The sequence below is a fragment of the Megalopta genalis genome, chromosome 3 (assembly GCF_051020955.1).
Source record: "Megalopta genalis isolate 19385.01 chromosome 3, iyMegGena1_principal, whole genome shotgun sequence".
NCBI lineage: Eukaryota > Metazoa > Arthropoda > Insecta > Hymenoptera > Halictidae > Megalopta > Megalopta genalis.
The window spans coordinates 3,138,191-3,153,658 of NC_135015.1; the positions used below are offsets into that span (position 1 = coordinate 3,138,191).

General features: G+C 38.4%; 1 protein-coding gene across 2 annotated transcripts in view; it reads left to right on the plus strand.

Annotated features, from left to right (window-relative positions):
- Positions 1–3,813: 3,813 nt before the first annotated feature.
- Positions 3,814–15,468, plus strand: part of OtopLa (proton channel otopetrin-like a) — an 85,391-nt gene continuing 73,736 nt past the window's right edge. The window contains exon 1 of one of the 2 annotated variants that reach the window (XM_076519561.1): positions 3,814–3,898. The gene's annotated coding sequence lies outside the window, so the exon portion shown is untranslated. Of the gene's footprint in view, positions 3,899–10,816; positions 11,100–15,468 lie in introns of those variants that run through there. The other variant, XM_076519559.1, reaches the window with a different exon arrangement.

Consider the following 15,468-nt stretch of genomic DNA (forward strand, 5'->3'; position numbering starts at 1 on the left):
GAGACACTCATTGTAATCTTTAATTTAATCTGAGATTTATATTTTAGATTAGATTAAATGTTTAATCGTTTCTGCAATAAAAATATAAATTCGAGAGAAAGTTATGAGGTTGGTTAAAAAGTATTCAGATGCTAATAAATATGTAGGTGTGTTATTAACTGTACCATAGACATTTTGGCAATTGATTGTAGATGGATGCTTCTTCCAGAATTCAAAATTAATTCTTGTGATAAATCAGAGAACCAAATAACAATACTTTAACAAAAGGAGATGCATGGGAAAATAAATCGAGGAAGTAGACAAATTTCATTTCTGAATTTTCTATACATATTTGCTAACTTTTTTAAATCCATTTATGGCTGCTATTCGTTGATTCGTTGGAGTATAAATAGCAATATTAGCAGACTGCAGACGTCGAAAAAAGAATGAGAAGAGAGATCGCGAATTGAGGGAAACAAATTTCCCAACTCCGCCTCGTTGGAGGAACTAACAGCGCCGATGCGAACCGCTTGCAGCTCTAATATCCCGATATCGATGTATGCACACACTGCAATCCGCGCCATAAAACCCAGAAGTCGGTGCGTGAATCGCATCATGTTTTAGTGTATGTAGGCCAGGCGAACATCAAAAGAGAGGCAGATGGACGTTCGATTCCACCGCTGGAACTCCAATTCAAACTCTGAGTAATGAATGCGAGACCCAGAAATATAATTTCCCGTCGTTCTCGGCAATTAGAAAATGATTATACTGCGGAACATTCTGCATCTACACCGCAGGAAAGAGTCAACAAAAATTCCATTCAATTCCCTGCAATTTCTGTAGATCTTACGTGGACATTTCGTACTCTAGCATTAATAACTTTCTACATGAATTTTTATTTCAAGGGCGCCAATTATTTCGCGATGTTTCCATGTAAAATTAATACTTGAAATGCTGAAGTAAACTCAAATAGGAATAGTTGGATTTCTGATGGCCCAGAGAGAATATTAATTTGTATAATCTGGATACTTTAGATGCATACACAGTAAATTCCCTCAAATTGTCCCTCAGCTTGTGAAAAAAATGGACAATTTGGGAAGTGGAGATACGATTATGCGAGTCCCGCGGCTCGATTTTATAATTGATGACAATCGGCAACAAGAGTGCCGATGAACTTCTACGTTCACGTCAATTAAATTGAAATATTATTTTCTGCGTATAAATATCATATTATATTATAAATATAATTAGTCCAAAATAAATAACACATTTCTACAACAATAAGTGAATAATCACAGTAAACATATAATATTTTGTAGGGAAATGGATGGCAATGAAGTGCATGAATGAATTACGAACTTTTATAATTAGTATGTGAACACTTGTTGTAGACATAAAATTTCTTACCCTGGTGAGGAATAAATGAATAGAAAAAGCTTTGAATAAATCTTTACATTTCAGTGATTACTATGACCAAAGCATTCGCTCTTTCACGATTTCGCAGTATAGTAATTGATGCACCAGCATTTCCAAGTTCTCGCAATGAATGAAACCGACTTGACACAAACTCGTACGACAAAACACGGTCACAGCGATCGCTCGCTGCGACCTAAATACCTACGATTCCGGTCTGAGTCGTGTCCGTGATCTCTTGATGTTGAGGTAGGCCTGTCGCGAAGTCCACGGTCACTCGACCAGCGAAACCCAAATCGAATCAAACAGAAGGGAGATGAATTCACGACTTTCTCCTAGATGATTGAACCCGTACCAACGTCTCTCTCTCTCTTTTTCTCTCTCCCTCTCTCTCTCTCTCCCCTCTCTCTTGTTCTCATTCCTCTTAGAGCAGCACAGTTTCTGAGGGAAGCGGTTTTCGCTTTTATTTGAGAGATTCATTAATCTCGAGAAGATGAGTGCGGTCTCACGGAAAAGAGAACACTGACACAGTCTCAATGACTTTTATAAGTTTTCGATTTTTCTTATTCTAGACTGGTTGGCTTTTACGTAACTGATTGAAGCTCGTGGGCATCGATAACTTTGGTGGGCTTATGTAATATCTGTAGATCTCTTGAAAGTACTTGAGGGATCTTAGATGGAAGATTCAGGAGGTTGTTTGAATTGTTTGGACATTTTCATCAACTTTTAATTGATGTACTATTTTTTTCAGCATTTGATACTTGTAATTGATCTATTATTCTTTTCAGCATTTGATACTTACAATTGATTTATTATTCTTTTAAGGAGATTGTTCTCGGTAATTGACCTATCATTTTTTCGATATATGAAAATAAGATAAAATTGAGTTGTAGAATAATACGAGGTTAAGAATTATTTGGAAGGTTAAAAATAGTAGTCAGTGACCGCTCGAAAGGTTAACCGGAAGTTCAAGCCGCAGCTAGCCTCTGTGCATACACTTCCGCTCATAAGAATTATGGTACTTGTCGCATGCGAAGTAGTTTTGCAAAATTAAGAGCTTAAGAATGTTCCTTGACATAATTCTTACACTAGGTGTACGGAAAGTCACTCTGCTATGGTGGTAACAGTGTGTGAGTACTAAGGGAATGCGACGATATTTCTACATGATATTTCAGATTAAACAATGGATAACATGTCGTGGGATGGCAATGGATTATCGTCGACTTTTCATCAACAATTAATTTAAACTGTACTTCATCATTTAAAATGGTCCATGAATTCTCTTAAACTCGTTTAGGATCTATTCATGTTTTATAACTTTTTTTTTAATATAACTTTTTTCAAGGATGCCGCGTCATGGCAATTGAGGATGTATTTTCAGAATGCAACGTGTAATTCGAAGGGTTATAGGATTTCTAGAATTCTGTGATTTTAAAGGTCAATGAATTGAAAAGTACAGTTTTCAAGGTCATACACAATTCTAAAAGGATCTTAAACGATTCCTTGTTGGTGGTATTCCACTATTCAAGATCATGGAAATAAAAGGACCACAATTCCAAAGCGGTTCCAAAACGGTTTTGTTGAATGAGCACAATATTCAATAAATAATGCAAAATTGAAATGTCAAGTAGTTACTATTGTTCACAAGGGCAACAATTAAGGGTCTTGACAATACAAAGGTTCACCACACCAAGGTAGACGAAAATACACCATTTCAAAGATTTCACAAATTCAGAGATATACATTGCGATACAATATTTTATTCATTCCTTGGGAATGCAAAGATCAAAAGTTTTTAAGGATTCTGAACAAACACAGAACTACCATTCTGTAGTCATGAGGCATACATCACTTTAAAGACGTTCAGAATCTAGAAAAATACAAGTAGACATAATAACAAAATTCTTTAGGAATGCAGAGGACAACATTTCTTAAGGGCTGTTGAGAATGCAAAATAATGCAATAACAAGGTCCCGAGAGATGCATGGTCAATAATTCTCGAGGACTTTGACGAAGCACAGCGATTTAGAAGCATTAACATACCAAGAAGCTTCCAAGGAACTGTGTGATGCAAAAAGTCTTCGGTTGGTTACGGTTTCGTGGTCTTCGACGCACGAAATATGCCGACAAAAGCAGATCAAGACAAAGTATCCAAGGACAGTGGCCCTAGCTGGGACACTAGCGTCTCATTCACATGCGAATAGTTCGAACACGGATTTCCACAACAACAGTCGCTCGCGACGCAACGAATACGTCCGGAAATAATCGTGACATCTACTCGGTTCGCCGTCACAGGTGCCCGACGACGTCTCCAATTAATTCCTCGCTAATCACGTTCGTTTGTCGCGTGCAAGTACTAAAATCACCAAGGTCGTCCACCGAGGAGAGACGCTCGTTAACATGCACGCATTGGTGCATCCTCCGCGCACTTCGAACGCGACTCGTATCTGTGTTACGTGCCCGGCTTAGCTGTCTTAATCCTAGAGCACACTTAATCGTCGGCGAGGTAAGTAATCACATTTTACGCTAATCCGGTGCGTTTTATCGCCGCATAATAAAGATGCTTCATAATTTCGAGATATCTGTTATTAGTTTTTCTTCGATGATGGATAAGTCGATTTCTGTCAACTCCCGGCTCTAATTCGCTCTAATTATGCGATCGATGAAGATGTTAGGCGGAACGCGTGCACGTCTGACATACGAGACCGCTTGCATGCCTGCATCAAAGTCTCGTGATGCAACTGTGCCGCGTAACGCAGTGGAGAATGGTGCCGCGTTGTTCCCATCGAATTGCGAATTCCGCGATGCAATTAATTAGTAAGACTGTAACGTATTATAGTGAAACTGCTAGGTGATTTCTGTTACACTGGACAGTTTGTGAGATTATTGATGAAGTGAGCTAATGCAGCCTGCAACAGCATCGAAATTACATCAATTACACTTTTATTGTTGCTATCTTCGATGTTATTTTTCTTCTGCTGTCAATGTTCATCTTTCAATTGAGTCGTTTATTTTGAAAGTGGCTTAAGTCACTTTACCGTAATGAAAAGTGGTGATTTTTGAATGTTTATACGAAATTATTTATACTGAGAAAAATATCAGTATCCTGAGATAACAAATACAAGTAAATCTTCTCGAAAGTTAGCATCCATATTTTTAAACGTGTTTAAACGCAAACCCTTAAATATATCGACTTAAAAACAAAGTGACTTATGCCACTTTCAAAATAAACGGCTCAATTATTTCAAAGAATAAGACAGTAGTGTCACGAAAACATCTATCTTCCTACTTAAAATTTTTGCTTGAAATAATTTCTGTCAAGGTCCTGATTACTTTCACACTGTTATATCGTTACATGGATTATACAACTTTTCGTTCATATTGAAGAATGAATATCTGTGCCGATCCAATTTTATCAACGAAATACAAAAGATTCAAGCGAACAATCGCTTTCCTTTTAAATCATTCCTTCATCGGACGAATTACGATTTAGTAACAATGAACGCGTCGAGCTCTTGAAGCAGAATAGGAGGATTTATTTGAAAGAAGTAAAAAATATTTCGCGATAACACGCAACGTTTTCCGTTTAACCCTAGAAAGATAACCATATGACAACGTCCGTAAAAGATAACCATACGCTTCAGAGGCGCATGCTTTTCTAAGGCGTCAATTTTATACTAACAATGGATATTTATTTAAGTTAATCTAGTCATTTTAAAGGTTTGGCATTATTGTAAAAATAAAATGCATTTATATTATATTTTTTTATATTTTAAGTAATTTTAAACTTAAATCACTAGACCTCTATGAAAAATTAACAAAAATCAACAGTCTTCGCAGGCGCCTCTGCGACGTAGGTTATCTTTCTCGGGTTAAGGAATGATATAACGAGGCTGGCCGGGGTTGAAATTCGAACTCGCAGAATCCTGGCTCGAATGCAACGCGCTTTTATCGAGCGAGAAGAGTTGCACAAGAGAGCGTGCGAACAGAACGATCCTTTATATGTCCGTAATAATGTTCGCTCGCAGGTGGATCGGCGTGGGTGTGTATCCGTTCTCCTTGTTCATTCGTCGCTCCTCGTTCGCCGCTTCAGCTTTGTTTCCCTGCCTTTTACTCGCGACGCGGTAAATTTGTTTGGATGGGATTACTTTCCTTGAGCAATTCCGTTGGTATTTTGTTTCAATTGCTTTCGGGCCAACTGGGAACGCCGAACGAGTAGCACAATAGAGAATAGCGCTCGCATAATCGGAAACTTAATTTAATTATGCCTCGCGGCTGGGATTTGGATTTTCGGGATCACTGTCTCGCGTGAGATCGTGTCCGGGAGAATAGAAGAATAGAGAACGTCATTTTAATAGAATCTCTTCGTGAATAAATTCTTCGGAACTAGTTAGAGATAAATTGATAAGATAAATTGAGCTATTAATTGGTTGCACTTTGTGCAGCTGAGATGAAGTGAAATTAAAAAAGAAGATCGATGAAGAAGGATGCAAAAGTTAAGAAAAATAGTATTCTCGTGCGACAGAATTCTACACTTTTTTTATTATCGATCTGAAGGTAAACAATTTTGAACTTCTTTACTAAACGCATATGAAAAATGTGTTTCTCGATCTGAAATCAATAAATTGAAACACATGCTAGTATAGGAGATATAAATTGTGTGATTGAAAAGTATTCGAGTGACTCTAACAAAATATTACCTGTACAGTGGCCCATAAAAGTGTCCGTACCCCTTTTTAAATGCAGTAACTTTCTCAAAACTGAAGTAAATGACTTGAATTTTTTTTAGATAATAGAGGGACTAGTCTACTAGACGATTACTCAAAAGCTTTTTTTAAAATTTTGCTATTACTTGGAATGAAAAGAAAAAATTAAAAACCCCCGTTTTTTAACTTTTTTATCTGAGCCTATAACGAAAATTTAAAAAATGCCTTTTGTAGATCTCGGTGAACCCAAAATCGAGCTGCAGGCGTCGAAGGATTTCAAAAACTACAGATTTGCTATAGTTTTTGGTGAAAATCGTAATGAAATTGCGATTTTTGCGATCTTTAATTTGTTGTAACTCACAACAACGTGAACCGATTTCGATAAAATTCTCAACATGCATCTACGAAAGATATTTTTTTAATTTTCGTTATAGGCTCAGATAAAAAAAATGAAAAAACGAGAGATCTTTATTCTTTCGTCATTTCAAGTAATAGCAAAGTTTAAAAAAAAATCATTTCAGTCATCGTCTAATAGATTAATCCCTCTATCGTCTAAAAAAAATTTCGAGTCATTTAGTTCAGTTTTAAAATAGTTATTGTGTTTTAAAAAGTGTACGAATACTTTCATGGGTCACTGTAAGTGCCCAAATTTTAACACGAGCTGGCGACTAAACACACAGGGAACAGTAATTAAGGGAACCTTGAAAGGTGATTTTGTACTTACCATGCTATTAGAGATGCATTATTAAGAAGCTCACGGAAATATTGCACGTTTCTCCACTTTAATTTATGGATTCATAGGTAGTGAACGCTAAGTAATGCACGTGCAGGTCTCATAAAGGTTATACTCTTAATTATGTCCATTTTATCCGGAGTTTCGTTTGCCTAGCAAATTTTTATGCGCAGCAAAATGAATTCTATAATTATACAGGTCATCTGGCATGCTCTTGCCAGTAGCTTAACTGTTTTGGAATAATAAACAAGTATGAAATAGTGTAATTGAAACAGCATAGTATTTCTTGAAATTTTTACATCATACTTAAAGCGAAAATAAGCATAAAAACATTTATCTTTCTTTATAAGTCATTCCTGTCTTCTGACACGTTACATACCATTAGACAGAGGATTCATTAGACATTTTTTACCTAAATTGTACAAAATAGTAATTAAATAAAAATATATTTCATCTCTTAATAATTTTAATAAATCGAAAATAATATAGTAACATTCTTAAATGTTCTGTATTCACCTGTGAACATATAGTGAAATAACTGTAGGAAGAGCAAACTTAGCTCATGGATCTCATCATTTTCTTCATCTTTTCTGTCGTTATGCAATTCGAAGATGACGAACGGACGCCTTGGGAAATAAGTTATCGGTACCATATACCACTCCTCAAGAATTAATATGAAAAATCCCATAACAGCTCCGATACGAACACATGTGCAGGTCGACGGAAGCTTATGAATTAAACGAACGAGAAAATTTTCAATAATAACGACACTCCCGACGAGACACCTAAATTGCCCACGAGACCACTGTAAATTATCGTGGAAAGGTTCCGAAGATATCGGAGGAGGATCCGGGGAATAGATTAAAAATAAATTCAGAGTTAAGATGCCGGGGGATAATTGTTTCTTGCAGTATACGCGGAGTGTCTAGTTAAGCGTGAGAGAGGATACCCTCGCATAAGCGAGCCAAACAGCCTCGACGGTGGTGGCTGATCGTTCGTGAGCCGGTCCCCGTAATTAAGGGCTAAATTCAACCCTCGTGGGCGTTGTCAGGCACCCGACGCTCCACCGAGGGTGTACTTTAGTCGTGAAACTTGCCGTAATACGCTCTCGTATCCATCGTTACCGGGCCACGTTTAAATCGTAATTGGAAAAAATCAATATGGGGGAAAGAATATCTCGCCCCACGTCACCGAAAATCTGGCTACCGTGTTCGCGATGAAAAGAATCGATTCTATGCGATGGGGAACCCCTGTTCTCGGGCCACAGGGTGTATCAAAATTCTGTTTCACTTCATAGTGTAACATAACCTGGATTATTCAAGTCTTTGGTATTTGAATTTACCGTTATCCAAGCACATTGTATGCAACACTGTTTATTATAAAAATTTATTGTAATAAAATGCTGTATTTTCCGGACGTTTATGTTTTGCTTCATCAGTTTGGGTAACCGAGGTTCTACTGTATTTTTAAGCTTTTGCTTTCAGATAAAAATTGTGTCATTTGTATTCTGCTACAATTTTAGAGTATTCTTTAACTCGTTTTAAGTATTTAAATAATTAATTCGATCTGGAAAAGTCCTTTAACTCTAGTACGCTCAAAGTGTTGGAAGGTTTATGGTCTGTTTAAGGGAGAGTCATTTTGTAACCATGTAAAAAATAGTGCTATAAATATTATTTTTTCTGTATATATATTTATTTATAGGTATATTTATTTAGACAACACTGTTAAATAATACTTTTATAACGTATGTAACTTTAATACGTACCATTTAGGTACGTGCAAAAATAAAATATAACAAAATTATAAAAGAACATTGTTAGAACAAAAATACATATTTAAAATTCTGTGAATACGTTTTGATTCTCTCTTAAGTATGCAAGGGTAATAAAGTTCTAATCTGAATTTATTTTAATTGGAGGGACATACTATCGACGTTAATAGAGACATATTTACCATGACTATATAATTTTCTTTCTGCTGGAAGTGGATAAATTATTTTATCCTGTCAATCCTCAAAGGAGACAGCTTCTATCAGATTTTTAAGGTTGCACGATAAAATGCATGAAACATGGAGATTACGAAAGGATCAGTAAACATCCGAGCAATGAATAAAGTTTGTGACATGTAGATGGTGTTTGCCCAAGATAATTACGATTCAGGAGATTTTTCAGCTGACTTTGCACTCGTGACTTATCTGCTCTGTGTTTTAAACTATACTGCTTTTTCGTATTCGGAGAACCTAAATGACAAATCGTCACTGCAAACGATGCTTGCCTATATCAACACTATCATTACTATTGTTCAGTATACTGAATGATGTACAGCAATTTCTCTTAGACGTATGGACACATTTTCTTGAGATTCTATAAATTACAAGTACACGTTGCTCATAAATAGCATCTCCACCTTATGAAAACAATAAACAATTCTTGAGATACGAATTCTACAAGAGCTTGAACATTAATAAAATAAACATTAGGCAGCCAAAAATCGTCAGAACAATACTGCAGAAGAAATTTGCTGTTTTTGTCCAACTCTCACATCAGCCTTCTATTAACGTTAAACTTACTGAGCCCTAAAAGCTTGTATTTATTTAGACCAATCGTCATTTTCATTCTAATTTATGCGTCGCTTAAGAAATTTATTCGACCATTTTCTATGGATGGATTTTTATAATTTCAGCAACTTTCAAACAAACAATGTGAAATCAAACAATTCGATCAACTCGATAGGTTTAATGCTGAATCTAATACACATGTTTTTTCGGCACCTTAACATCGGTACCCTCATCGAACCCAACATATTAGCTAACACGTCAAGCGTCGATTATCGATTACAAAATCTCCGAAAATATCAGTGATCGAAATAATACAACCAAAGCTAATTAAAATTTACCATAGGATTACTTTATCTGTTTGATATTTTAAAAATCCTAATAACACTGAGTTCGTTCAATAGACCACGATAAAAATGAATTTCAGAACCTAGTTAAAAATTAGTGTCACCGATATGTGACGGACGCTGCACTCAACCACATTAAAACCCAGAAAATCAAACTCCGAATGCACCATCAAAAACAAAGCTCACAGCGACCGAAACTCTCGAAAATCCATCCAGAGGAAGACTCGCATCCCCAAATCGTCGTCCCGGCAACTTCATCTTTAAAACCCTACGTATTCTCTGCCCCGAGGGATCGGAACCATTCCCTCGAATTCTGGAGCGTAGAAGTGGAATGATCCTTCGTCGCAGGAATTAAAAGGGAGCCAGCCGGTGCTCGTCCTCAAGGTTCCCCGTAGCACCGATTAAGCTTGTGCTCGGTGCACTCGAGCCGACCCTCGGCTTGCATCGAGGAAGATAAAGCGATGAACATCGCGGGCGGACATCGGCAAAGACAAAGGCTGTCGACTCTGCATCGAGGAGCGGACGGATTCGACTCGCCACAAAGTCACGGCGTGGGTGGAGGAAGAGGAGGAAGAGGATAGCAAGCCGGCTCGTGCATCGTCAGGGACAGGCGAGCGTCACACGCTGGAAAAGCGGGCATCGCGAGGGCCAAGGTATTGATCGAGCTTCCCCATCGTGCATGGGGGTGGCTTCGCGCGCGCGGCACCAGCAACCCCCATAGCCGGCGCGTCGCCATTATGGGGCTGCGCTGCACGGGGACGGAGCGGCGACGGCAAACGCGGCCGAACTTCTCGAGCCACGGACCGTAACAGGCCGCGTCGGGGGAGTCTTTTTCCTCTCGAGGGTGACGAGGACGGTGTCGGACGCCTGGGGGTGACAGAGACCGAGACTATCGACGACAGTGTCACCGACGGAAAGCGAAAATACTCGGCGGAGAACAAACCGAAGGAGAGACGAAGCAAGAAAGAGCCTAGAGGGACGAATCCGGAGAGAGTGGGAGAGGGAGAGAGAGAGAGAGAAAGAGAGAAAGAGAGAGAGGTGACGAGCAGAGTCGCGTGGCGTACCGGGCAGAAAGGTCTGCGTGGTTCGCGGCGGAGCTTCCGGGCAGAGCGCAAGCTCCGAACGCCTTGTTTACATTCGTCGAACGCCGCAGAGGAAGCACGTTGCTCTCGAGGAAAATAATCGAGTAGATACGGTGACGGTGGCACAACCATATTCGATTCACGGATAACGAATAGCTGACTTCTCTTTCTCTGTGTCTGTGTCTCGCCGTCCGGTAGAGAGGAACAAGAACTGGCCCCGGGAAACCCGATAGGACCCCGTCTCGCAATCCATGGCGTTCCTCGGGCGCATCGCTTAATGGACGGGTGAGTACGCTTCGCGCGTAAGTGCGCGTCGAGTGCCGTTTTTCGGTTGTCGTCCCCCTTGGCCGGGACCGTCGCTTCCACCCGCGAGAGCTTCGTCGAGGAAAGGACACCTCTTTGTGGTGTTGATGTTGATGTTGTCATCGTTGTGCATGCCGACCGGACGAGAATGAATTTTAAACGGTTCGCGAGCATGGTGGGAAGTGGGGGCCGTTTTCGGTGGAAGTTCGCTTTGTGAGGTTTGGGAGGGTTTGCTGGTTTTTATGCATGTTGATGCGTAATGGACAATGCTGGTGAGATCATTTTAAACGATTCTTGATGAGCAGAAGACTAGGGTCGTCGAGAATTAAAAACGCTAGGTGGGGGATGAACAGGTTTTCAGTAAAAGTGGTCTTTGCGCCCGCAGGGTTGCGCGAGGAGGCTTTGCAAATAATTTTGAATTGTTCCTAGGGAGGGAGCTAAGAATTCAAGAATTGAGATCCTTACATTGGGAATAGATAACTTGTTTCTTCAAGGAAGGGTGGTCTTTGGGTCCTTGAAGATGTGGATGAACTGCGACTCTGCATGCAAAGTAAAGGCGTTGAAATCATTTTAAATTGTTCTTTGAGAGGAAGAATGCTAGGACCTGGAGAATTGAGCTTTTCAAGCGATGAAGAAGGCGTTTCTTGAGAAAAGGATGTCCTTTGGGGATTGTGGGGGATTTACGACTCTTACGGATCTGCATTTGAAGCGAAGGCTTTGAAATAATTTTAATTACTTCTTTCATGGAGGGAGGAAACTAAGCATGTCAAGGATTTGCATTTATCGGTTGAAGAATAAACAATTCATTTATTCAGGGAAGATTCTTTGTATGCGTGGAAATTGTGGATGGATAATCACAATTACATGCGAAGTGAACTTAGAAAAATAATTTTAAACGGTTCGTAGTGAACAGAGAAAGTTAGAACTTGAGGAAAAAATACTTTTTGTGTCAATGAGGGTTGTGGTTTGTGGCTTACTAAACTAAGTTTATTAAGGCTTGAGTTTCTCAGGTATAGAATAAATAATTCATAGCTTAAAGGAATAATACCACCGTAGATACTGTCGATGGTCATGAAGTGTGCAAATGAATTAACGCTGTTGCATGCGAACTAAACTTGTTGAAATAATTTTTAATGACGTTGTGCGTCGAAAGGGAGCTTCGAATGAAAGAACTGACTTCCTCTAGGGAGACCTAAACAATTTTTTCTCCGAGAAAGAGATTAAATAACCTTGAAAAATAACTTCGAAGCCATGGGATTATAAGAAGTTCAAACGCGCGCGATTCTCGACGGAACAAACTGAAGATCTTTATAAAATTCTTGTGACACATTTTATCAATTGTAAGAAAAAATGTGCATTGACAGAAATGAATTCCGTTTCCATTTTATTCTTGACAATTTTTTAAACGGTGAAGGAAATGCTCTTTAGGCGAAACTCGTTGAATTAATATGAAAAGAGACTTTACACAAAAATTTGTAGTCTGTCAATGAAGAGGGAGAGCATGGTGCGTGGTGCCCCCCTAGCATGAGGAATAAGATATTTATTCTCCGAGGAAAGAACTGACCTTTGTGTCCTTGACGTGCGGTTTTCCACAAAATAGTGAAAGACCTTTCTTGCTCAAAGAACTAAAAATTCGTGTTCGAATATTTTCCCGCGCTGCGATCGAACGGCGCGCGGATGTGATGTTCGAAAAAACAAAACTTATCGACAGAAACACGCGAATCATTACAATTTTTAATGAAATAGTCTAGTACGGAAGAATCGGAGAAATTAAACCTTCGCTTTATGAGAACGTTTCGAATAGACTTCACTTGGGTTTTCTGTTAACTATCGAAATTTCACTATTTGCAAGCTTTTACACGTATTCAATAGCAACTCGACGATTTAACATTAATCTTAAATCAACGAAAACTATTTTATTTTCCGTTTCAAGTCTCTGAATCAATCCTTAGTCAGTCACGTGGTATTTGTAAAAGTCTATTATACTTTCGTTTATGGCAGTATGTCACCAACAGAAAAATTAATCCACGGATTCTAATAAAGTTAACTTAGTCTGCTTACTTTCAACTAGAAAGTCTAAAAAACCGCTTGACCGATTCAGGGTAAAATCACGAGGCGAGGAGAGAGGAGCTCGAGCGTTTTATGGCGGACGCGATCATGGCCAATTACAGAGTTCATAGTCTGGCCATGGTTCGATCTGGCCGTGGTTCGGTCTCGCGGTATATCGGCATTGGCTCGCGCGATAAACAACGGAGCCGATGCTCGGCTCGCTGTTCGATCGAACATGCCGGCAAGGCTCTCTAACTCGCGACGCTTTCGCGGTCAACGACTTTTCAGCAAAACAATTTCCACGCGAGCTTTATCGATCAGACGCGAGCGGGTTCGCTCGAGCCGGTCGCGTGTAACGAACGCATCAGGTACAACGGCATACGTAACAGCCGGGATAATAACGTCGGAGGTCGAGCTATTTACCCGCGCAACATCGTCCGATTACAGGATAACCGTTCCGCTAATCGATACACGAATGTGACAGACGGATCGTCGTTAATTAGCGTCTGCTATCCCGGCGATTCGATTGCTCTGCATCCCGACGCGCACTTTCACCCGGCCAACTCCAGCGCGCTCGATTTTTATCTTATTCGACTGTCAATAATGCCATTGAAAGGATTTTTTCGTTTTTTGAAGGATTGAAGGTAGAATGTGTTTATGGAAATTACTGTTGCAAAATAGTTGTTGCAAATCTACTGAGGAAGGGTAAATGTACCAATTACTGTGGTATCATGCTTCGATCCTACTTTAATTATTTTAATATTTCTCTTAATTCATTTGAATCATTTATTTATTTCTCCTAATCTAGTTTGAAGCTGTTTCAAACTTCTTTTTCTTCTTCAATTCTTCTTTTTCTTTTTATTTCTTAAAACCTCTATTCTTTCAAGTTTTTCTTCTTGTTTTTGAAGCTTTTCGTCCTCTTTTGTAGGTATATATAACAATAATGTTAATAGCAATTATTAACTTAGATTTGATGTATATATAATTCTTCACAGTTGTATCGAATCGAATTGAATGGAATCGTATCCTATTCTATGCTTTTCTTTTACTCAAATTATTCCCCCAAAAATTATGTAAATGTTTACAAAATTCGATGGAGGATAAATATATTTTATACAACTAGTATAATCTCTATTTAGCTATTTCCGTCATATGGCGCTTTGCATTATTGTTATATAGGTTTCCTCATTTTATCAGATTTATGTAAATAGACTAATAAAATTATTAGAAAGACTAATTAAATCATTGGAACAATTGTAGAGAGTCAAACATATGAAAACTGTTTTCATTAAATACAGTTTCAATTTAGAAAAAACACCGTGCAATGAACTCACTCCTTCTGTCAGGCATTTTGTCGTATTTATAGCACAGTACAAATTCCATTCCAACTACGGGGAAGTTCTTATTTAACCATGTTTTGCTGATTAACAGACGCTATAAATACTTGAACATTCACTCCACAGTTTAATTGTGACTGTGTTTTTCCTAAATGGGAAGAAACTTACGAGTATTGTTTTATCTCGTCGTTTCACCGTGAACCTCTTCTCCTTTTACATTTCCCCTTTGCCATTGTATTACACGTGGCGTTACTAAACGTCTCCCTTTTATTCGTTCTCCTCGATTCTTTACTTTCTCCGCTTTTATCACTTTGTCTTCATAAAATCCTATTTATCCTTTGTCATCCACATACTCCCATCATATAAACAGGTTTTAATTATAAATATATTTTATTTCTCGTGTTCCACATATTTCCCCTATTATGTTTATAAACTTCTCCTGAACAATGCTTATAAACAGTGACATATTTTAACATTCGGGAGAATACTGCTACAGTGGCCCACAAAAGTGTTCACACACCTTTATAAAACGCAATAACTTTTTTAAAGAATTTTTTTCAGATGATAGCGGGACTAGTCTACCAGACGATGACCGAAATGCTTTTTGTAAATTTTGCTATTACTTGGAATGACAAAAAGAATAAAAAAACTTTCGTTTTTAATTTTTTTATCTGAGCTTATAACGGGAATATAAAAAATGCCTCTCGTAGATCTCGCTAACTTATCGAAATCAGTTGACGTTGTTATGAGTTATAATAAATTAAAGATGGCAAAAATCGCAGTTTTATCACGATTTTGACCAAGAACTGGAAGAAATCTGCAGTTTCTTAAATATTTCAACGTTTGCAGCTCGACTCTGAGTCAACCGATTTCGATAAAATTTTCTGGACGCATATAAGTTACCGAGATCTACGAGAGACATTTTCTAAATTTTTGTTATAGGCTCGGATAAAAAAGTTAGAAAA